A 24,199-nucleotide genomic window follows, 5' to 3' on the forward strand; every position below is an offset into this window, starting at 1 on the left:
ATACCCAGAGGGAGGCACCTAAGCCAAAGGCTCTGCCCGGAACCAGCTGACGGTACTGGAACCAGGATGGGGAGCAGAAGGTACAAGAGCAAAAGACACTGCCGAGAACCAGCTGACGGTGCTGGAACCCGGATGGGTAGCCGAAGGTCCAAGAGCCAATGGAACTACCGAGGACCAGCTGACGTTACTGGAACCCGGTTACTAAGCAGGAGGTACCCGTGCCTGAAAGCACTACCAAGGACCACCTGACGTTGGTGGAACTCGGATACCCAGAGGGAGGCACCTAAGCCAAAGGCTCTGCCCGGAACCAGCTGACGGTACTGGAACCAGGATGTGGAGCAGAAGGTACAAGAGCAAGTGTCTGCGTGGCTTTTGCAGGACACGTTGCCGGCTGCACAGCAGGGGAACAGCTGGCGGTGCTGGACCCCACTGACACATTGGCGAGGTGTTTGGCTCTGTGCAGCCAGCACTTCCGGACAGCAACGAGCGGTGTTGTAGCCCGGGCTCTGCAGGGGGAGCAGAGTGTAGGCCGAAGCCTACTTGAACCAATTTCAAAGGTAACCTTTAACCCCCCCTCAGGGGTTAGAAAGTAGAAGAGCCACAGCTTATGCAGCAGTAGTGCTGCACAAGTCAAAGGTTGCTCTTTTAATTTCGCTCCTTGCACACGCTGAATGAAACACGTATAACATTTAGCCCTTTATACAGTCAAACTGTGTTGGAGGCGCGAGTTCCCTTTGTAATGAGACGCAGCACAGGTGTCAAGAATCCCACCTTGGTGCTGGGTGCAGCCTCCTGAGCGTTGTTATTTGCTGTACAGGAGTCTGCGCTGTCGTGTTATCCCCTGGCCTAGCGCCGTTAGCGCTGCCCATCTTCTGGCATCATGTAATGTCGGCCGGTGCGGTTCGCGATGCCCATGAATCCCAGCCCCGCAGTGTCTTAACATTGTTAAAACACTGCGGGGCTGGGATTCAGGGCCTGGCGCAGCACATATGTTCGCCTCTCACACTCGGGTCCTTACACCCGCTTCAGACTGTGCGGCGTCATCTGATCCCTTATCGCATGCCACGGCCATGAAGCCGCACAGTCCGAAGAAGGCGGAAGGAGAGGAGGGACAGGCGAACTGATGCACTGATCCTGCCCATCAATCACACCCTCGCAGTCCCAATAAATAAGACACCGAGGGGCGTTGTGTGGGTCAGGGCGGCCGCAGAGGCGCAGGCAGCCAAACCATGATGCCAGAAGACGGGCAGCGCTACCAAGGGGGTTGCAGCGTGTCATTACAAAGGAAAGTCACACCACCGGGACGGTTAAATGGTCACACAGAGGACACATTGCAGACGTGTTTTCAGTTCCACATGTGCGAGGAGAATACGTTTCTGAGCCACCTTGCACACATGCAGCATTACCGCTGTACAAGGTGGCTGGATAACGTAAAAACGCCTGGGGGAGGGGGGACAGGTTCCCTTCAATTTCAGTTCTTGTGTCTGCGTGGCTTTTGCAGGACACGTTGCCGGCTGCACAGCAGGGGAACAGCTGGCGGTGCTGGACCCCACTGACACATTGGCTGGTGTTTTTCTCTGTGCAGCTAGCACATCTGGGCAAAAACTGGCGGTGTGTTAGAGCCCAGGGACAGCAGGAGGAGGAGCAGGAGGAGGAGGAGCAGGGGGAGGGGAGTGTAGGCCGAAGCCTGCACAGGCGGCAGCTTTGGGTGTGTTGTGTCTGCGTGACTTTTGCAGGACACGTTGCCGGCTACACAGCAGGGGAACAGCTGGCGGTGCTGGACCCCACTGACACATTGGCGAGGTGTTTGGCTCTGTGCAGCCAGCACTTCCGGACAGCAACTAGCGTTGTTGGAGCCCGGGCTCTGCAGGTGGAGCAGAGTGTAGGCCGAAGCCTAATTGAACCGATTTCAAAAGTCACCTTTAACCCCCCCTCAGGGGTTACAAAGTAGAAGAGCCACAGCTTATGCAGCAGCAGTGCTGCGCAAGTCAAAGGTTGCTCTTGTAATTTTTCTCCTTGCACACGCTGAATGGAACACGTATAACATTCAGCCCTTTAGACAGTCAAACTGTGTAATGGAGGCGAGAGTTCCCTTTGTAATGAGACGCAGCACAGGTGTCAAGAATCCCACCTTGGTGCTGGGTGCAGCCTCCCGAGCGTTGTTATTTGCTGTACAGGAGTCTGCGCTGTCGTGTTATCCCCTGGCCTAGCGCCGTTAGCGCTGCCCATCTTCTGGCATCATGTAATGTCGGCCGGTGCGGTTCGCGATGCCCATGAATCCCAGCCCCGCAGTGTCTTAACATTGTTAAAACACTGCGGGGCTGGGATTCAGGGCCTGGCGCAGCACATATGTTCGCCTCTCACACTCGGGTCCTTACACCCGCTTCAGACTGTGCGGCGTCATCTGATCCCTTATCGCATGCCACGGCCATGAAGCCGCACAGTCCGAAGAAGGCGGAAGGAGAGGAGGGACAGGCGAACTGATGCACTGATCCTGCCCATCAATCACACCCTCGCAGTCCCAATAAATAAGACACCGAGGGGCGTTGTGTGGGTCAGGGCGGCCGCAGAGGCGCAGGCAGCCAAACCATGATGCCAGAAGACGGGCAGCGCTACCAAGGGGGTTGCAGCGTGTCATTACAAAGGAAAGTCACACCACCGGGACGGTTAAATGGTCACACAGAGGACACATTGCAGACGTGTTTTCAGTTCCACATGTGCGAGGAGAATACGTTTCTGAGCCACCTTGCACACATGCAGCATTACCGCTGTACAAGGTGGCTGGATAACGTAAAAACGCCTGGGGGAGGGGGGACAGGTTCCCTTCAATTTCAGTTCTTGTGTCTGCGTGGCTTTTGCAGGACACGTTGCCGGCTGCACAGCAGGGGAACAGCTGGCGGTGCTGGACCCCACTGACACATTGGCTGGTGTTTTTCTCTGTGCAGCTAGCACATCTGGGCAAAAACTGGCGGTGTGTTAGAGCCCAGGGACAGCAGGAGGAGGAGCAGGAGGAGGAGGAGCAGGGGGAGGGGAGTGTAGGCCGAAGCCTGCACAGGCGGCAGCTTTGGGTGTGTTGTGTCTGCGTGACTTTTGCAGGACACGTTGCCGGCTACACAGCAGGGGAACAGCTGGCGGTGCTGGACCCCACTGACACATTGGCGAGGTGTTTTTCTCTGTGCAGCTAGCAGTACCGGGCCCCAACTGGCGGTGTTGGAGCCCAGGGTCAGCAGGAGGAGCAGGGGGAGCGGAGTGTAGGCCGAAGCCTGCACTCGAGCAAGTTGAAAGGAAACCTTTAACCCCCCCCCCCCCAGGCGTTTGTAGCTGAAAGAGCCATTGTGTACAGCACTAATGCTGGAAAAGGTAAACTTAGCTCTTTTAATTATGGTCCTTGCACATGCGGAACCTAACAGTTATGAAATGTGTCCCCTCACAGCGTTAAACCGTCCGGTAGGTGGAACTTTCCTTTGTCGTGTGACGCAGCACAGCCATCATTTTTACCCCCTTGGCGCCGTGCGCCGCCTCCTCAGCGTTGTTTTAATCTGTCCCGGAGCCTGGGCTGTTAGGTTAGCCCTTGGCCATGCACACATTTTGCGCTGCCCGTCTTCTGACATCATTTGGTGTCAGGCTGGCTGCGCCTGTGCGGGTGCGCTGGCCGAGATCCCGCCTCGCAGTGTCGTCTAATGTAATCCCACCGCGGGCCTGTGATCCGTGCCCGTGCGCAGTGCATATCCTCTCCTCTCACTCCCCTCCCTACGGCTTTTTCAGACTGTGCGGTGTCACGGCCGTGGCATGCTATTAGGGACCAGCTGACATCGCACAGTCTGAAGAAGCCGTAGGGAGGGGAGTGAGAGGAGAGGATATGCACTGCGCACGGGCACGGATCACAGGCCCGCGGTGGGATTACATTAGACGACACTGCGAGGCGGGATCTCGACCAGCGCACCCGCACAGGCGCAGCCAGCCTGACACCAAATGAGGTCAGAAGACGGGCAGCGCAACATGTGTGCATGGCCAAGGGCTAACCTAACAGCGCAGGCTCCGGGACAGATTAAAACAACGCTGAGGAGGCGGCGCACGGCGCCAAGGGGGTAAAAATGATGGCTGTGCTGCGTCACACGACAAAGGAAAGTTCCACCTACCGGACGGTTTAACGCTGTGTGGGGACACATTTCATAAGTGTTTGGTTCAGCATGTGCAAGGAGCATCACGAAAAGAGGCACTTTTTCCCTTTGCATCATTACTGCTGCACAAGGTGGCTCCTTCAGTAACAAACGCCTGGGGGGGGGGGGGGGTCAGGTTCCCTTACATTTAACTTGTTGTGCCTGCGTGGCGGTCGCAGTACACGTTGCCGTATACACAGCAGGGGAACAGCTGGCGGTGCTGAACCCCACTAACACATTGGCGAGGTGTTTGGCTCTGTGCGTACAGCACTTCTGGACGGCAACTGGCGGTGTTGGAGCCCAGGGGCAGGTGGAGGAGGAGGAGGTTGGAGGAGGTTGGAGGAGGTAGGAGGGATTGCCACACACACAGCAGGGGAACAGCTGACGTTACTGAACCCCAATAACAGAGGAGGGACTGTTGACTGTGCGTACAGCACTTCTGGACGGCAACTGGCGGTGTTGGAGCCCAGGGGCAGGTGGAGGAGGAGGAGGTTGGAGGAGGTAGGAGGAGGTAGGAGGGATTGCCACACACACAGCAGGGGAACAGCTGACGTTACTGAACCCCAATAACAGAGGAGGGACTGTTGACTGTGCGTACAGCACTTCTGGACGGCAACTGGCGGTGTTGGAGCCCAGGGACGGGTGGAGGAGGAGGAGGTTGGAGGAGGTAGGAGGGATTGCCACACACACAGCAGGGGAACAGCTGACGTTACTGAACCCCAATAACAGAGGAGGGACTGTTGACTGTGCGTACAGCACTTCTGGACGGCAACTGGCGGTGTTGGAGCCCAGGGACGGGTGGAGGAGGAGGAGGTTGGAGGAGGTAGGAGGGATTGCCACACACACAGCAGGGGAACAGCTGACGTTACTGAACCCCAATAACAGAGGAGGGACTGTTGACTGTGCGTACAGCACTTCTGGACGGCAACTGGCGGTGTTGGAGCCCAGGGACGGTTGGAGGAGGAGGAGGTTGGAGGAGGTAGGAGGGATTGCCACACACACAGCAGGGGAACAGCTGACGTTACTGAACCCCAATAACAGAGGAGGGACTGTTGACTGTGCGTACAGCACTTCTGGACGGCAACTGGCGGTGTTGGAGCCCAGGGGCAGGTGGAGGAGGAGGAGGTTGGAGGAGGTAGGAGGAGGTAGGAGGGATTGCCACACACACAGCAGGGGAACAGCTGACGTTACTGAACCCCAATAACAGAGGAGGGACTGTTGACTGTGCGTACAGCACTTCTGGACGGCAACTGGCGGTGTTGGAGCCCAGGGACGGGTGGAGGAGGAGGAGGTTGGAGGAGGTAGGAGGGATTGCCACACACACAGCAGGGGAACAGCTGACGTTACTGAACCCCAATAACAGAGGAGGGACTGTTGACTGTGCGTACAGCACTTCTGGACGGCAACTGGCGGTGTTGGAGCCCAGGGACGGTTGGAGGAGGAGGAGGTTGGAGGAGGTAGGAGGGATTGCCACACACACAGCAGGGGAACAGCTGACGTTACTGAACCCCAATAACAGAGGAGGGACTGTTGACTGTGCGTACAGCACTTCTGGACGGCAACTGGCGGTGTTGGAGCCCAGGGGCAGGTGGAGGAGGAGGAGGTTGGAGGAGGTAGGAGGAGGTAGGAGGGATTGCCACACACACAGCAGGGGAACAGCTGACGTTACTGAACCCCAATAACAGAGGAGGGACTGTTGACTGTGCGTACAGCACTTCTGGACGGCAACTGGCAGTGTTGGAGCCCAGGGACGGGTGGAGGAGGAGGAGGTTGGAGGAGGTAGGAGGGATTGCCACACACACAGCAGGGGAACAGCTGACGTTACTGAACCCCAATAACAGAGGAGGGACTGTTGACTGTGCGTACAGCACTTCTGGACGGCAACTGGCGGTGTTGGAGCCCAGGGACGGGTGGAGGAGGAGGAGGTTGGAGGAGGTAGGAGGGATTGCCACACACACAGCAGGGGAACAGCTGACGTTACTGAACCCCAATAACAGAGGAGGGACTGTTGACTGTGCGTACAGCACTTCTGGACGGCAACTGGCGGTGTTGGAGCCCAGGGACGGTTGGAGGAGGAGGAGGTTGGAGGAGGTAGGAGGGATTGCCACACACACAGCAGGGGAACAGCTGACGTTACTGAACCCCAATAACAGAGGAGGGACTGTTGACTGTGCGTACAGCACTTCTGGACGGCAACTGGCGGTGTTGGAGCCCAGGGGCAGGTGGAGGAGGAGGAGGTTGGAGGAGGTAGGAGGAGGTAGGAGGGATTGCCACACACACAGCAGGGGAACAGCTGACGTTACTGAACCCCAATAACAGAGGAGGGACTGTTGACTGTGCGTACAGCACTTCTGGACGGCAACTGGCGGTGTTGGAGCCCAGGGACGGGTGGAGGAGGAGGAGGTTGGAGGAGGTAGGAGGGATTGCCACACACACAGCAGGGGAACAGCTGACGTTACTGAACCCCAATAACAGAGGAGGGACTGTTGACTGTGCGTACAGCACTTCTGGACGGCAACTGGCGGTGTTGGAGCCCAGGGACGGTTGGAGGAGGAGGAGGTTGGAGGAGGTAGGAGGGATTGCCACACACACAGCAGGGGAACAGCTGACGTTACTGAACCCCAATAACAGAGGAGGGACTGTTGACTGTGCGTACAGCACTTCTGGACGGCAACTGGCGGTGTTGGAGCCCAGGGGCAGGTGGAGGAGGAGGAGGTTGGAGGAGGTAGGAGGAGGTAGGAGGGATTGCCACACACACAGCAGGGGAACAGCTGACGTTACTGAACCCCAATAACAGAGGAGGGACTGTTGACTGTGCGTACAGCACTTCTGGACGGCAACTGGCGGTGTTGGAGCCCAGGGACGGGTGGAGGAGGAGGAGGTTGGAGGAGGTAGGAGGGATTGCCACACACACAGCAGGGGAACAGCTGACGTTACTGAACCCCAATAACAGAGGAGGGACTGTTGACTGTGCGTACAGCACTTCTGGACGGCAACTGGCGGTGTTGGAGCCCAGGGACAGGTGGAAAAGCAGAGGAACACAATGTAGGCCGAAGCCTGAGAAAGTCGAAAGGGAACCTTTAACCCCCCCCCAAGGCGTTTGTAGCTGAAAGAGCCAGCTTGTGCAGCACAAAAGATGCAAAAGGAAAAGGTGGCTCTTTTCATCATGCTCCTTGCAAACACAGAACTAAACACTTATAAAATGTGTCCCCTGCAACCGTAAAACCGTCCCGGAGGTGGGACTTTCCTTCGTAATGTGACGCAGCCCAGCCGTCATTCCTACCCCCCCGGCGCCGCGCACCGGCTCCTCAGCGTTGTTTTATTCCGTCAAGGAGCCTGCGCTGTTATGTTATCCCGTGGCCAGGCACACTTAGCGCTGCCCGTCTTCTGGCATCATTTGGTGTCTGGATGGCTGCGCCTGTGCGGCCGCGCTGGCAGAGAGCCCGCCTCGCAGTGTCTTCTGATTTAATCCCACTGGGGGCCTGGGATCCATGGACATGCGCACTGCATATCTGAACCTCCACCTCTCACTCATCTCCCTATGGCTTCTTCAGACTGTGCGGTGTCACGGCCGTGGCATGCTGTTAGGGACCAGCTGACACCGAACAGTCTGAAGAAGCCATAGGGAAATGAGTGAGAGGTGGAGGTTCAGATATGCACTGCGCATGTCCATGGATCCCAGGCCCCCAGTGGGATTAAATCAGAAGACACTGCGAGGCGGGCTCTCTGCCAGCGCGGCCGCACAGGCGCAGCCATCCAGACACCAAATGATGCCAGAAGACGGGCAGCGCTAAGTGTGCCTGGCCACGGGATAACATAACAGCGCAGGCTCCTGGACGGAATAAAACAACGCTGAGGAGCCGGTGCGCGGCGCCGGGGGGGTAGGAATGACGGCTGGGCTGCGTCACATTACGAAGGAAAGTCCCACCTCCGGGACGGTTTTACGGTATCAGTGGACACATTTTATAAGTGTTAAGTTCTGCGTGTGCAAGGAGCTAAACAAAAATAGCTACCTTTTCCTTGGGCAGCATTACTGCTGCACAAGGTGGCTCTTTCAGTAACAAACGCCTTGGGGGGGGGGGGACAGATTCCCTTACATTTCAGTTGTTGTGTCAGCGTGGCGGTCGCATGACACATTGCCGGCTACACAGCTGGGGATCAGCTGACGTTACTGAAACCCAATAACACTGGGTCGTATGTTTTGACTGTGCAGACGGCACGTCTGAGCCTCAACTGGCGGTGTTGGAGCCCAGGAATTTAAGTTCAGGTGGTAGAAAGATGAACACAACAGGAGACCTGGATAACGTATACAGTGACCTAATTATTCAATCAGGAGGAGGAGTGGCAAATTCCGGCGAGATCCAGGCCTTGTTCATTTTCAGGAAAGTAAGCCGGTCAACGTTATCGGAGGATAGTCGCATGCGACGGTCAGTTAGTACACCACCTGCAGCACTAAAGACACGTTCCGATAATACACTGGCCGCAGGGCAAGACAGCACCTCCAATGCATACTGGCTTAGCTCTGGCCATGTATCCAGCTTTGAGACCCAAAACTTGAAAGGGGAAGAGCCGTCTGGGAGTACAGCAAGAGGGCAAGACATGTAGTCTGTCACCATCTGACGGAACCGTTGCCTCCTGCTGACTGGAGCCGTCTGTGATGGTGTAGACTTTTGTGGCGGGCACAGAAAACTGTGCCACAGTTCGGCCATACTGGTCTTGCCTTGGGCAGAGGCACTGCTTCTGCTCCCTCTTTGTGCAGAGCCTCCACCACGGCCTGGACGCACTGAGCTGCTTTGGAATGCACTAGCAGCACTTCTCTCAGTTGGAATGGAGAAGATGATGGAATTGACCAGTGTGTCTTGGTACTCCCGCATTTTTCGCTCCCGGTTCAACGGTGTGATGAGGCTTTCTACGTTGTCCCGGTAGCGAGGATCGAGGAGGGTGAACACCCAATAATCAGACATGTTGAGAATGTGGGCGATGCGGCGGTCGTTTCTCAGGCACTGCAGCATGTAATCCACCATGTGCTGCAGACTGCCAACTGCCCAAGAAACGCTGTCCCCTGCTGGAGGCGTGATCTCTGCCCGCTCGTCATCACCCCACCCTCGCTGTACACACTGAGTACTGGACAATTGTGTAACTCCCTCCTCTGGACGGATGTCTTCCTCCTCCATTGACTCCTCCTCATCCTCCTCACAAACGGTCCCCTGCCTACGCGTTTGTGAGGAACCACGTGGCGCTGACTGTCCAGAAGATGATGGAAATGGTGAATCCTCATCCTCCACCTCTTCCACAACATCATCCCTTAGCGCTTGCAGTGATTTTTCAAGCAGGCAGATAAGGGGGACAGTCATGCTGACTAGTGCATCATCTGCACTCGCCATCCGCGTGGAATAATCAAAGGGACGCAAAACCTGGCAGACGTCATTCATAGTGGCCCACTCTGTGGTTGTGAAGTCTGTACGGCGCTGACTGCGACTTTTTTGCGCCTGAAGCAGCTGGTACTCCATTACAGCTTGCTGCTGCTCACACAACCGCTCCAACATATGTAACGTGGAATTCCACCTGGTAGGTAGGTCACATATGATGCGATGTTCCGGCAGGCGGTGTCGGCGCTGCAGAGCCGCAATGCGCGCTTTTGCCGTGCTGGAACGCCGCAAGTGAGCACACTCTAGGCGGACCTTGTGCAGCAGTGCATCAAGATCCGGATAGTCCCTCAAAAAGCTCTGCACGACCAAATTGAGCACATGTGCCAGACATGGGATGTGAGTGAGGTTGCCGAGGCCCAGAGCTGCCACCAGATTTCGGCCATTATCACACACTACCATGCCTGGCTGGAGATTCGCTGGCACAAACCACACATCGCTCTCCTGCTTGATGGCATTCCAGAGCTCCTGCGCTCTGTGGCTACGATTCCCCAAGAAAATTAATTTCAAGACGGCCTGTTGACGTTTGGCCACGGCTGTGCTCATGTCGGTCGTAACAGGTACACGTTCATCACGGGTCCATGTGGAGGTGGACTGTGACGGCTCCTGCAGCGATGATTCTGAGGAACTGGTGTAAGAGGAGGAGTCAATGCGTACAGAATGGATTCCTGCAATCCTTGGAGTGGGCAGGACACGTCCTGCGCCACTCGCACGGTCTGTACCCGGCTCAACGACATTAACCCAATGGGCAGTGAGGGAAAGGTATCGCCCCTGTCCATGTTGACTGGTCCACGCATCGGTGGTGAGGTGGACCTTGCTACTGACGGCGTTCAGTAGCGCGTGTTTTATGTGTCCCTCCACATGCTTCTGCAGGGCAGGGACGGCTTGCCTGCTGAAGTAAAAGCGGCTGGGCACTTTGTACTGTGGGACTGCCAATGACATGAAGTCACGGAAGCTGTCAGTCTCCACCAGCCTGAATGACAGCATTTCCAGTGACAGAAGTTTGGCAATGCCTGCAGTCAGAGCCTGTGCTCGTGGGTGGTTTGACGAGAAAGGCCGCCTTTTCTCCCATGCCTGTACTACCGATGGCTGTAGACTGGGCTGGGAGTGTGTGGATGACTGGGAAAGTGGCGCTGCGGGTGGAATTACAGCGGGTCTCTGGACAACAGGGGCAGAGGTTCTTCCACGGCGATCCTGGGAGGACGCCGAACCAGCTGCGTGTGAGGTAGAGGAAGAGGCAACACGAGCTGAAGAGGTGGTAGCTGCCGCTGTTGGTTGGCCTACCTCTTCAGTGTGTTTTTCTAACTCCGCCGGGTGCCTGTTGCGCACATGTTTCCACATGTTGGAGGTATTGAGGTTGCTGACATTTCGACCTCTTTTGACTTTTTGATGACACACGTTGCATCTGACATAGCAAATGTCATCTGCAACTGTGTCAAAAAAGGACCAGGCACTGCAAGTCTTGGGAGCGCCCTTTTTGGCTTTTGGAAGAGACATGCTCCTAACGGGTGCCAAAGCGGAGGCTGCAGGATCCGCAGTCTTCCCCCTCCCTCTCCCTCTTTGGGCCGTACGGGGAATCTCTTCCTCAGAGCTGCTCCCACCACCTTCCTGTCCCTCACGCCAAGATGGGTCGAGGACCTCATCATCTACACTACCCTCTGCCCCCAACTGCTCCTCCTGGGTAGTCTCAGCAGCAGAGCACGCACCAGTAAGTGGCACCTGAGTGTCATCATCAGCTGATGCGGCCTGCGATGTGGTGACCGGAGCCACTGGCCCACCCGCCTCTTCAGAGGAAGACAGAAAAAGCTGTTGGGCATCACTGCACCCTGCCTCTTCTTCCATTTCTCCAATGCTGCTTGGCTGGCCCCCTGTTTCCAAGCCAAGAGATTCAGAGAACAGAAGTAGAGACGGCTCCTGTCCTGGGCTCTCTGTCTGCCTGGGCAATTTGGCAGGTGGTGAAGAGACAGATGGCTGCTCTCCAGTGCTCTGTGTCTGAGAGGATGTGGCACTAATGGAAGTTGATGCATTAGCTGCCATCCATCCGACAACAGCTTCAATTTGTTCTTCACGCAGCAGCGGTGTACGGCGCTCGGACACAAAGCTTCGCATGAACGACTGTTGCCTGGTGAAAGTGGGTGCTGATGAGTCACCGGTGCCCGCAGCAGGCACAGAATCCCCACGTCCCCTCCCTGCTCCGCGACGGCTCCCACGCCCCCGTGCCTTACTCACTGCCTTCTTCATCTTGGTTGACTGATAAAGATAAGCAGAAAAGTACTAACGGATTTGTGTGCTTATTCCTGAGCAACTCCTCCTAACAGGTATAAGAAGCACTAATTATCTAAAGTGTGGACTAGACACAAATATGAGCTAATGTGGCCTACAGAAATGTAAAGTGGTGTAACTGGTGTGTTTGGTGAACTTTATTATTTATTTATTTTTTGGGGGCTGAACTGACAACAGATAGAGCTGCAGTCACACGGAGACCGTGCAGACAGACGTAAACGGCGCTACAAGGCCCAAAAACCCTCCTCTACTTTATCCTATGTAGTGTTTTTCCACAAATTAGCTGGAGACGGGTGGAAAGACACTAATAGGATTTTTTTGAATAAATTAGCAGCAGACTACACTATTTTGAAAAAAAAGAAAATTGATTTGGCGGTATGACGCAGTGAAAAACCCTGAGCTGGAGACAACCAGGCTATAGCTGCTCACAGATTACAGGGCGAGCTGCAGTCACACGGAGACCGTGCAGACAGCCGTAAACGGCGCTGCAAGGCCCAAAAACCCTCCTCTACTTTATCCTATGTAGTGTTTTTCCACAAATTAGCTGGAGACGGGTGGAAAGACACTAATAGGATTTTTTTAAATTAATTAGCAGCAGACTACACTACTTTGAAAAAAAAGAAAATTGATTTGGCGGTATGACGCAGTGAAAAACCCTGAGCTGGAGACAACCAGGCTATAGCTGCTCACAGATTACAGGGCGAGCTGCAGTCACACGGAGACCGTGCAGACAGCCGTAAACGGCGCTGCAAGGCCCAAAAACCCTCCTCTACTTTATCCTATGTAGTGTTTTTCCACAAATTAGCTGGAGACGGGTGGAAAGACACTAATAGGATTTTTTTAAATTAATTAGCAGCAGACTACACTACTTTGAAAAAAAAGAAAATTGATTTGGCGGTATGACGCAGTGAAAAACCCTGAGCTGGAGACAACCAGGCTACAGCTGCTCACAGATTACAGGGCGAGCTGCAGTCACACGGAGACCGTGCAGACAGCCGTAAACGGCGCTGCAAGGCCCAAAAACCCTCCTCTACTTTATCCTATGTAGTGTTTTTCCACAAATTAGCTGGAGACGGGTGGAAAGACACTAATAGGATTTTTTTAAATTAATTAGCAGCAGACTACACTACTTTGAAAAAAAAGAAAATTGATTTGGCGGTATGACGCAGTGAAAAACCCTGAGCTGGAGACAACCAGGCTACAGCTGCTCACAGATTACAGGGCGAGCTGCAGTCACACGGAGACCGTGCAGACAGCCGTAAACGGCGCTGCAAGGCCCAAAAACCCTCCTCTACTTTATCCTATGTAGTGTTTTTCCACAAATTAGCTGGAGACGGGTGGAAAGACACTAATAGGATTTTTTTAAATTAATTAGCAGCAGACTACACTACTTTGAAAAAAAAGAAAATTGATTTGGCGGTATGACGCAGTGAAAAACCCTGAGCTGGAGACAACCAGGCTACAGCTGCTCACAGATTACAGGGCGAGCTGCAGTCACACGGAGACCGTGCAGACAGCCGTAAACGGCGCTGCAAGGCCCAAAAACCCTCCTCTACTTTATCCTATGTAGTGTTTTTCCACAAATTAGCTGGAGACGGGTGGAAAGACACTAATAGGATTTTTTTGAATAAATTAGCAGCAGACTACACTACTTGGGAAAAAAAAAAAAAAAAGGAACAGTATGAGGCAATGAACCACCCTCCCTGAACTGAATACAACCAACTATGGATGGCCTATGTGGCTGCACTCAGACTGGAGACTGGGCTGCACTCACACACACACACACACAGACCCTGCAGATCGCTGTGAAAACAGCGCTACAAGGCAAAAGCAAGGTGAATAGTAGGTGAACACAGCGGTTGCTAAATTAGCCTTTGGAAAGCACAAAGAAGCAAATCGCTATCTCTAAACTGTCCCTCAGTCAGCAAACAGCGTCCTGTCACTAACTGAATTCACAGCAGAGTGATCGCAAAATGGCGCCAGCGACTTTTAAACTGCATCATGACATCATTACACCAGCCAATCACAGCCTTGCCAGTAGTTTCATGCCCTCCATGCTAAACAGGATGTGCCCACACTTGGAATCAATCTCATTGGCTGAATTTCTGCTTTTTGAATCTTAGAACTTCCGATTCCGGTATCCGATACGCGGCAAGTATCGGAATCCCGGTATCGGAATTCCGATACCGCAAGTATCGGCCGATACCCGATACTTGCGGTATCGGAATGCTCAACACTAGTCAGAACCTAAAATACCGATTCCTGAACTGTTTTCCGGAGACAGGTTTAAGTTTAGGAATTTTGTGAATAATTGTAAATTGTTTTTGTCCCTGAGACCCTGTTCATCTGGAGATTCTGCTCAGCAAGTAAAGATTGTTATTTCGTTCTTACGGGGCGACCCTCAGGATTGGGCTTTTTCACTGGCGCCAGGAGATCCGGCATTGGCTGATATTGATGCGTTTTTTCTGGCGCTCGGTTTACTTTATGAGGAACCCAATCTTGAGATTCAGGCAGAAAAGGCCTTGCTGGCTATGTCTCAGGGGCAGGACGAGGCTGAAGTGTATTGCCAAAAATTTCGGAAATGGTCCGTGCTGACACATTGGAACGAGTGTGCACTGGCCGCTAATTTTAGAAATGGCCTATCTGAAGCCATTAAGAATGTTATGGTGGGTTTTCCCATTCCCACAGGTCTGAATGATACTATGGCACTGGCTATTCAAATTGACCGGCGGTTGCGGGAGCGCAAAACCGCAAATTCCCTCATGGTGTTGTCTGAACAGACACCTAATTCGGTGCAATGTGATAGAAAAACCGCAAATTCCCTCATGGTGTTGTCTGAACAGACACCTGATTTAATGCAATGTGATAGAATCCTGACTAGAAATGAGCGGAAAATTCATAGACGCCGGAATGGCTTGTGCTACTACTGTGGTGATTCTACACATGTTATCTCAGCATGCTCTAAACGTATAGCTAAGGTTGTTAGTCCTGTCACCATTGGTAATTTGCAACCTAAATTTATTCTGTCTGTAACTTTGATTTGCTCACTGTCGTCTTATCCTGTCATGGCGTTTGTAGATTCAGGTGCTGCCCTGAGTCTTATGGATCTGTCATTTGCTAAGCACTGTGGTTTTACTCTTGAACCATTAGAAAATCCTATTCCTCTTAGGGGTATTGATGCTACGCCATTGGCAGCAAATAAACCGCAGTATTGGACACAGGTTATCATGTGCATGACTCCTGAACACCGCGAGGTGATACGTTTCCTGGTTTTACATAAAATGCATGATTTGGTTGTTTTAGGGCTGCCATGGTTACAGACCCATAATCCAGTCCTGGACTGGAAGGCTATGTCAGTCTCAAGTTGGGGCTGTCGTGGTATTCATGGGGATTCCCTGCCTGTGTCTATTGCTTCTTCTACGCCTTCGGAAGTTCCGGAGTATTTGTCTGATTATCAGGATGTCTTCAGTGAGTCTGAGTCCAGTGCACTGCCTCCTCATAGGGACTGTGACTGTGCTATAGATTTGATCCCAGGCAGTAAGTTTCCTAAGGGAAGACTGTTTAATCTGTCGGTACCTGAACATACCGCTATGCGTTCATATATCAGGGAGTCTCTGGAGAAAGGACATATTCGTCCGTCTTCTTCCCCCCTTGGTGCGGGATTCTTTTTTGTGGCAAAAAAGGACGGATCTTTGAGACCTTGTATTGATTATCGGCTTTTAAATAAGATCACTGTCAAATTTCAGTATCCTTTACCGCTGTTGTCTGACTTGTTTGCCCGGATTAAAGGTGCCAAGTGGTTCACCAAGATAGACCTTCGTGGTGCGTACAACCTTGTGCGCATTAAGCAAGGTGATGAATGGAAAACCGCATTCAATACGCCCGAAGGTCATTTTGAGTACTTGGTGATGCCTTTTGGGCTCTCCAATGCGCCTTCAGTTTTTCAGTCCTTTATGCATGACATTTTCCGGAAGTATCTGGATAAATTTTTGATTGTTTATCTGGATGATATTTTGGTTTTTTCTGATGATTGGGATTCGCATGTGGAGCAGGTCAGGTTGGTCTTTAAAATTTTGCGTGAAAATTCTTTGTTTGTCAAGGGCTCAAAGTGTCTCTTTGGTGTACAGAAGGTTCCCTTTTTGGGGTTCATTTTTTCCCCTTCTGCTGTGGAGATGGACCCAGTCAAGGTCCGAGCTATTCTTGATTGGACTCAGCCCTCGTCGGTTAAGAGTCTTCAGAAGTTCTTGGGTTTCGCTAACTTCTACCGTCGTTTTATCGCTAATTTTTCTAGCATTGTGAAACCGTTGACGGATATGACCAAGAAGGGCTCCGATGTAGCTAACTGGGCTCCTGCTGCCGTGGAGGCTTTCCAGGAGTTGAAGCGCCGGTTTACTTCGGCGCCTGTTTTGTGCCAGCCCGATGTCTCACTTCCCTTTCAGGTTGAGGTGGATGCTTCAGAGATTGGAGCAGGGGCCGTTTTGTCGCAGAGAGGCCCTGGTTGCTCTGTTATGAAACCTTGTGCCTTTTTCTCCAGGAAGTTTTCGCCTGCCGAGCGAAATTATGATGTGGGCAATCGGGAGTTGTTGGCCATGAAATGGGCATTTGAGGAGTGGCGTCATTGGCTCGAGGGTGCTAAGCATCGTGTGGTGGTCTTGACTGATCACAAAAATCTGATGTATCTCGAGTCTGCTAAACGCCTTAATCCGAGACAGGCCCGCTGGTCATTGTTTTTCTCCCGCTTTGATTTTGTTGTCTCGTATTTACCAGGTTCAAAGAATGTGAAGGCCGATGCTCTTTCTAGGAGCTTTGTGCCTGATGCTCCTGGAGTCGCTGATCCTGTTGGTATTCTTAAAGATGGAGTTATCTTGTCAGCTATTTCTCCGGATCTGCGACGTGTGTTGCAGAGATTTCAGGCTGATAGGCCTGAGTCTTGTCCACCTGACAGACTGTTTGTCCCGGATAAATGGACCAGCAGAGTCATTTCCGAGGTTCATTCCTCGGTGTTGGCAGGTCACCCGGGAATTTTTGGCACCAGAGATCTGGTGGCCAGGTCCTTTTGGTGGCCTTCCTTGTCAAGGGATGTGCGGTCATTTGTGCAGTCCTGTGGGACTTGTGCTCGAGCTAAGCCTTGCTGTTCTCGTGCCAGCGGTTTGCTCTTGCCCTTGCCTGTCCCGAAGAGACCTTGGACACATATCTCCATGGATTTCATTTCTGATCTTCCGCTATCTCAGGGCATGTCCGTTATCTGGGTGATATGTGATCGCTTCTCCAAGATGGTCCATTTGGTTCCTTTGCCTAAGCTGCCTTCCTCTTCCGATCTGGTTCCTGTGTTTTTCCAGAACGTGGTTCGTTTGCACGGCATCCCTGAGAATATTGTGTCAGACAGAGGATCCCAGTTCGTTTCTAGGTTCTGGCGATCCTTTTGTAGTAGGATGGGCATTGATTTGTCGTTTTCGTCTGCTTTCCATCCTCAGACTAATGGACAGACGGAGCGAACCAATCAGACTTTGGAGGCTTATTTGAGGTGTTTTGTCTCTGCTGATCAGGACGATTGGGTGACATTCTTGCCGTTGGCTGAGTTTGCCCTTAATAATCGGGCTAGTTCCGCCACCTTGGTTTCGCCTTTTTTCTGCAACTCTGGTTTCCATCCTCGCTTTTCTTCGGGTCATGTGGAGCCTTCTGACTGTCCTGGGGTGGATTCTGTGGTAGATAGGTTGCAGCGGATCTGGAATCATGTGGTGGACAACTTGAAGTTGTCACAGGAGAGGGCTCAGCGCTTTGCCAACCGCCGCCGCGGTGTGGGTCCCCGACTACGCGTTGGGGATTTGGTATGGCTTTCTTCCCGCTTTGTTCCTATGAAGGTCTCCTCTCCCAAATTTAAACCTCGTTTTATTGGGCCTTACAAGATATTGGAAATCCTTAATCCTGTATCTTTTCGTCTGGATCTTCCTGTGTCGTTTGCTATTCACAATGTATTTCATAGGTCCTTGTTGCGGCGGTACATTGTGCCTGTAGTTCCTTCTGCTGAGCCTCCTGCTCCGGTGTTGGTTGAGGGCGAGTTGGAGTACGTGGTGGAGAAGATCTTGGATTCTCGCCTCTCCAGGCGGAGGCTTCAGTACCTGGTCAAGTGGAAGGGCTATGGTCAGGAGGATAATTCCTGGGTGGTCGCCTCTGATGTTCATGCAGCCGATTTAGTTCGTGCCTTTCATGCCGCTCATCCTGATCGCCCTGGTGGTCGTGGTGAGGGTTCGGTGACCCCTCACTAAGGGGGGGGTACTGTTGTGAATTTGCTTTTTGCTCCCTCTAGTGGTTACTAGTTTTTTGACTCTGGTTTTTCTGTCATTCCTTTTATCCGCACCTGGGTCGTTAGTTAGGGGTTTTGCTATATAAGCTCCCTGGACCTTCAGTTCAATGCCTGGCAACGTAGTTATCAGAGCTAGTCTGCTGTGCTCTTGTCTACTGATCCTGGTTCCAGTTATATCAGCTAAGTCCGCTTTTGCTTTTTGCTATTTGTTTTGGTTTTGTATTTTTGTCCAGCTTGTTCCAAATATATATCCTGACCTTTGCTGGAAGCTCTAGGGGGCTGGGTTCTCCCCCCGGACCGTTAGACGGTTCGGGGGTTCTTGAATTTCCAGTGTGGATTTTGATAGGGTTTTTGTTGACCATATAAGTTACCTTTCTTTATTCTGCTATCAGTAAGCGGGCCTCTCTGTGCTAAACCTGGTTCATTTCTGTGTTTGTCATTTCCTCTTACCTCACCGTTATTATTTGTGGGGGGCTTCTATCCAGCTTTGGGGTCCCCTTCTCTGGAGGCAAGAAAGGTCTTTTGTTTTCCTCTACTAGGGGTAGCTAGATTCTCCGGCTGGAGCGTGTCATCTAGAATCAACGTAGGAATGATCCCCGGCTACTTCTAGTGTTGGCGTTAGGAGTAGATATATGGTCAATCCAGTTACTACTGCCCTATGAGCTGGATTTTTGTATTCTGCAGACTTCCACGTACCTCTGAGACCCTCGCCATTGGGGTCATAACACTTTCCCTTTCTGGCGGAGAAAATTGCACAGGAGCCCACACCAGTTTTTGCCTTGAATTTGCCCTTTAATTTAACACCTACAGCTCCAAAATTTTATTCACAAACACTAACATTATTAGTGAGGGATATATAAAAATCTAATGGATATGAAATGTTTTACTATATGTAAACCATGTCTCATATCCTGTCGGGTTTGATAGTGATTTAGCAAAAGCCGACAATTGAATTACCGGCTTTTCTGCTATCTAGCTCTGTACTAAATATATATATATACATATATATATATATATATATATATATATATATATATATATATATATATATATATATATATATACTGTATATGTATATATATACCTATACTATGTGTAGACATTTATTTTATTCTATTGTTAACCAGTGTGATTTTACTGTACACCTCACTGAATTACAGGCTTTTCTATAGGACACCGGTGCATATTTCTCGCTAGTCACACCGATGGTCCGTGTGGTGTGCGAGTTTTTCTCGCAGCCATAGACTTTCTTTGGATTTTCTCAGCTGATATACGGTGTAAATCGCAGCATGCTGCTATTTCCCTCGCACGTATAATACGGCCGAGAAAACAACGGATGATAGGAGCTACCCCATAGATTAACATTGGTCCGAGTGCTAGGCGATTTTTTATCACATAGCACTCGTTCATATTATGGTCTAGTGTTACTCCGGCCTAATACAGACACAAAAGGAAAAGGTCAAGGGTAAAGAAAACAGCAATCACTCTCAGCGCACCAAGTCTAAAGGTACCTTCACACTAAACGACTTTGCAGCGAGAACGACGACGATCCGTGACATTGCAGCGTCCTGGATAGCGATCTCATTGTGTTTTACACGCAGCAGCGATCTTGATCCCGCTGTGATATCGTTGGTCGGAGCTTGAAGTCCAGAACTTTATTTCTTCGCTGATCACCCGCTGTCATCGCTGGATCGGTGTGTGTGACACCGATCCAGCGATGTGTTCACTTGTAACCAGGGTAAATATCGGATTACTAAGCGCAGGGCCGCGCTTAGTAACCCGATATTTACCCTGGTTACCATTGTAAAAGTAAAAAAAAAACACTACATACTCACCTTCTGATGTCTGTCACGTCCCCCGCTGGCAGCTTCCCTGCACTGAATGTGTCAGCGCCGGCTGGCACATTCAGTCAGTGCAGGAAGCTCTGAGCAGCAGCGCATAACCTTGTGGACGCCGGGGACGTGACAGACATCAGAAGGTGAGTATGTTCTGTTTGTCTCCTAGAGCTCTCCATCCTGAGTTATCTCAGCTCTTCGATTTCTCCACTCCCCTTTGGTATAAATGCTCATCTCAGCTTGTGTAGTTGCCGGTGATAGCTTGCTGTGCTTTGGCGTTGGTTTGGGAGCTTTGGGCTGTGGAAAGAGAAACTGTTTAGCAGTCATCTCTGGAGATTGCTGTTTGGAAGCTTGTCTGGTGTTTTCCTTCTTCTTATCTCCCTTTTTGGTTTTCCTCACCTTTCACCTCCTGTTATATACCATTAATAAAGGTACCGTTACACTAAACGACTTACGAACGATCACGACCAGTGATGCGATCATTGGTAAGTCGTTGTGTGGTCGCTGGGGAGCTGTCACACAGACAGCTCTCTCCAGCGACCAACGATCAGGGGAACGACTTCGGCATCGTTGAAACTGTCTTCAACGATGCCGAAGTCCCCCTGCAGCACCCGGGTAACCAGGGTAAACATCGGGTTACTAAGCGCAGGGCCGCGCTTAGTAACCCGATATTTACCCTGTTTACCATTGTAAAAGTAAAAAAAAAAACACTACAAGTTGACTCTTGCAGCAACAGAGCAAGGAAAATCTGCACAGCTAACTTGAAGGCAAAGCAGATTCAACCAGTGCAGGTGCATGTGTAGGCAAATGCCGCAATCTTCTAACCGTCTATGTCACGGTATCCCTGCAACAAGTAGGGAGAGAATATTTCCTTATTTACATTGTTGCCTTAATTCTACCATTAATGCTGTATATTTCTGAAAAATAAGTATTTATCTGTAGTTATGTACATAATGCTAATTTATTACGTGTAATTCAAATGCTGAAATGGAATATGCTGTCATTTATATATGCAAGCCTCATTTGATGTGTTTACAGAGAGGTAGATGCTATATCTACTGTTAATACATGATTATGATATGCCATTAGCAAAATGCAAATTCACTTTTGTTTACTTATACAGATTTCTTCTGGGAATTCATACAGCTAATTGAAGGTTGATCACTATAACATTTTCTTTGAAAAACACTTTAAGCAGTAATCTCAGTGTTACATATAAATATTGTTCAGATAAATAAAAGCTGGACTTTATAAGGCCAGGATCACACATACGGGAGATATGGCCGAGTCTCGCAGGTGAAAACCCAGCTCTGGTGCCGGCACTCCGGAGCAGAGCGTACAGCCGCACAGCAATACATGGAGCTGCACGCTCTGCTCCGGAGTGCAGGCGCCAGAGCTTTGTTTCACCTGCGAGACTCGGCCGTATCTCGCGTATGTGTGATCCCAGCCTAGCGTTGCAAAGTGTTAATGTCAACACTTCAGGAATATGTAATTAAATACATCTCCAGTGAAACAATTTTTCGTTATAATAAATATATACAGTACTGTGCAAAAGTTTTAAGCAGCTGTGGAAAAAATGCTGCAAAGTAAAAATGATTTCAAAATATAGATTTTCTTTCAATTAACAAAATGCAAAGTGAATGAACAAAAGATAAATGTAAACCAAATCAATATTGGGTGGGACCGCTCTTAGCCTTCCAAAAAGCATCAATACCGCACAGTACTTAACCCCTTCATGACCGGAGCTTTTTTTGGTTTAGCATTTTCATTTTTCGCTCCCCTCTTTCCTAGAGCCATAACTTTTTTTTTTTCGATCATCATGGCCTTATGAGGGCTTATTTTTTGCAAGACGAGTTGTACTTTTGAACAAAATTATTTCTTTTATCATGTCATGTACGAGAAAATGGTAAAAAAATTCCAAGAGCAGTGAAATTGCAAAAAAAAGTGCAATCCCACACTTGCTTTTTGTTTGGCTTTTTTACTAAGTTCACTAAATGCTAAAACTGACCTGCCATTATGATTTTCCAGGTCATTACGAGTTCATAAACACCAAATATGTCTAGGTTCTTTTTTAGCTAAGTGGGGAAAAAATCCAAACTTTGCTAAAAAAAAAGTTTTCCGATACTCGTAGCATCTCCATTTTTCGTGATGACAGATTGGGTGAGGGCTTACTTTTTGCATGCCAAACTGATGTTTTTAATGATACCATTTTGGTGTAGATATGTTATTTTGATCGCCCGTTATTGCATTTTAATGCAATGTCACAATGACCAAAAAACTTAATTCTGGCGTTTTTACTTTTTTTTATTGCTACGCCATTTAGTGATCAGGTTAATCCTTTTTTTTATTGATAGATCAGGTGATTCTGAATGTGGCAAACCAAATACCGTATGTGTATGTTTGATTTTTATTGTTTTATTTTGAATGGGGCAAAAGGAGGGTGATTTGAACTTTTATTATTTTTTATTTTTTTAATATTTAGAAAACCATTTTTCTTTAACTTTTGGCATGCTTCAACAGTCTCCATAGGAGACTAGAAGCTGCCATAGCCCGATCGGCTCAGCTACATAGAGGTGATGGTCAGATAACCTTTATGTAGCTGAATTACTGACTTGCTATGAGCGCCGACCATAGCAATCCGGCACTAACAACCATAGAGGTCTCCAGGAGACCTCTGGTTGTCATGCTGATGAACCAATGACCCCCCGATCACGTGACGCAGGTCACCGGTGTGCATATTTTTGTCATGATTGCCGGAACCGTGATTTAAATGCAACTGTCAGAGTTTGACAGCGACAGTTAACTAGTTAATAGCCGCGGGTGGATTGCGATTCCAACCACGGCTATTACGGGCCCATATCAGCTGTTCAAAACAGCTGACATTCTTGAAAAAGATGTGGGCTCACTGCCAGAGCCCACATCAAAGGGGGGGGATACCGACATCGGCGTACTATTACTCCCGATGTCGATAAGGGGTTAAAAGAACTCAGCAGGGAAGTTGCTCCAAACATCTTGGAGAACTAATCGCAGATCCTCTGTGGATGTAGGCTTGTGCAAATCTTTCTGTCTAATGTAATTTTAAACAGATTTGATGACATTGGGACCCCTGCTCTTCTCCGTCTACACATTTGGCCTGGGACAGCTCATATAGACAGTGCATCTTTCAGTATCAGCTCTATGCTGACGACACACAGATCTCTCTCGCTGCATTCAATATCACCTCATTACCAACCAGAATCCAACAATGTCTGTCCACAACTTCATCCTTCTTCTCTGCTCAATTTCTAAAACTTAAAAAAACTGAATTTGTTTCTTACCCCTATCTCACTCAACCCCTGCAATAGGCCTATCCATTGAAGTCAATGGCTGCTCTCTCTCCCAGAGTCCCGCAAGCTCTCTGCGTCGGGGTAACCCTTGACTCTGATCTCTCCTTCAAACCACATATCCAAGCTCTTTCCACGTCCTGCCAGCTCCAACTCAAAAATATTTACCAGATCCATACATTCCTTAATCAAAAATCTGCAAGAACACTAGTTCAAGTATTCATTATCTCCTACCTCGATTTCAGCAACATCCTGCTCTGTGTCCCCCATCTAACACTCTTGCACCCCTTCAATCTGTCCTAAACTCTGCTGCCCATCTAATCCACATGTGCCCCCGCTATTCCCCATCTTTCCCACTCTGTCAATCCCTTTATTAGCACCCCAGTGTCTAGAGACTCCAGCTCTAAACTCTAACCATAGCATACAAAGCCATCCACAACTTGTCTCCTCCATACGTCTGTATCCTACGTCTGTATCCTAATTTCCTGGTACTTACTTGTACAATCTTTATAAGATCTCCTTCTCTACTCCCCTCTTATCTCCTCTTGCCACAATCGCAAACAAGATTTTTGCCAATGATGGAAATTTCAAAAGGAACCTGAAGTCCTAGATTTTCCAACAAGCCTACAACCTGCAGTAACCCTCATTCCACTATACCACTGCATGACCAGCTCTACCCTCACCTACTGTATCCTCACCCATCACTTGTACATTGTGAGCCCTCGCAGGCAGGGTCCTCTCTCCTCCTGTACCAGTCGGTCACTTGTATTGTTCAAGATTATTGGACTTGTTTTTTTATTATGTATAGCCCTTTTAACATGTAAAGAGCCATGGAATAAATGGCGCTATAACAATAAATATAAAAGGA

The sequence above is a fragment of the Ranitomeya variabilis genome, chromosome 6, assembly GCF_051348905.1.
Source record: "Ranitomeya variabilis isolate aRanVar5 chromosome 6, aRanVar5.hap1, whole genome shotgun sequence".
NCBI classification, from domain to species: Eukaryota; Metazoa; Chordata; class Amphibia; order Anura; family Dendrobatidae; genus Ranitomeya; species Ranitomeya variabilis.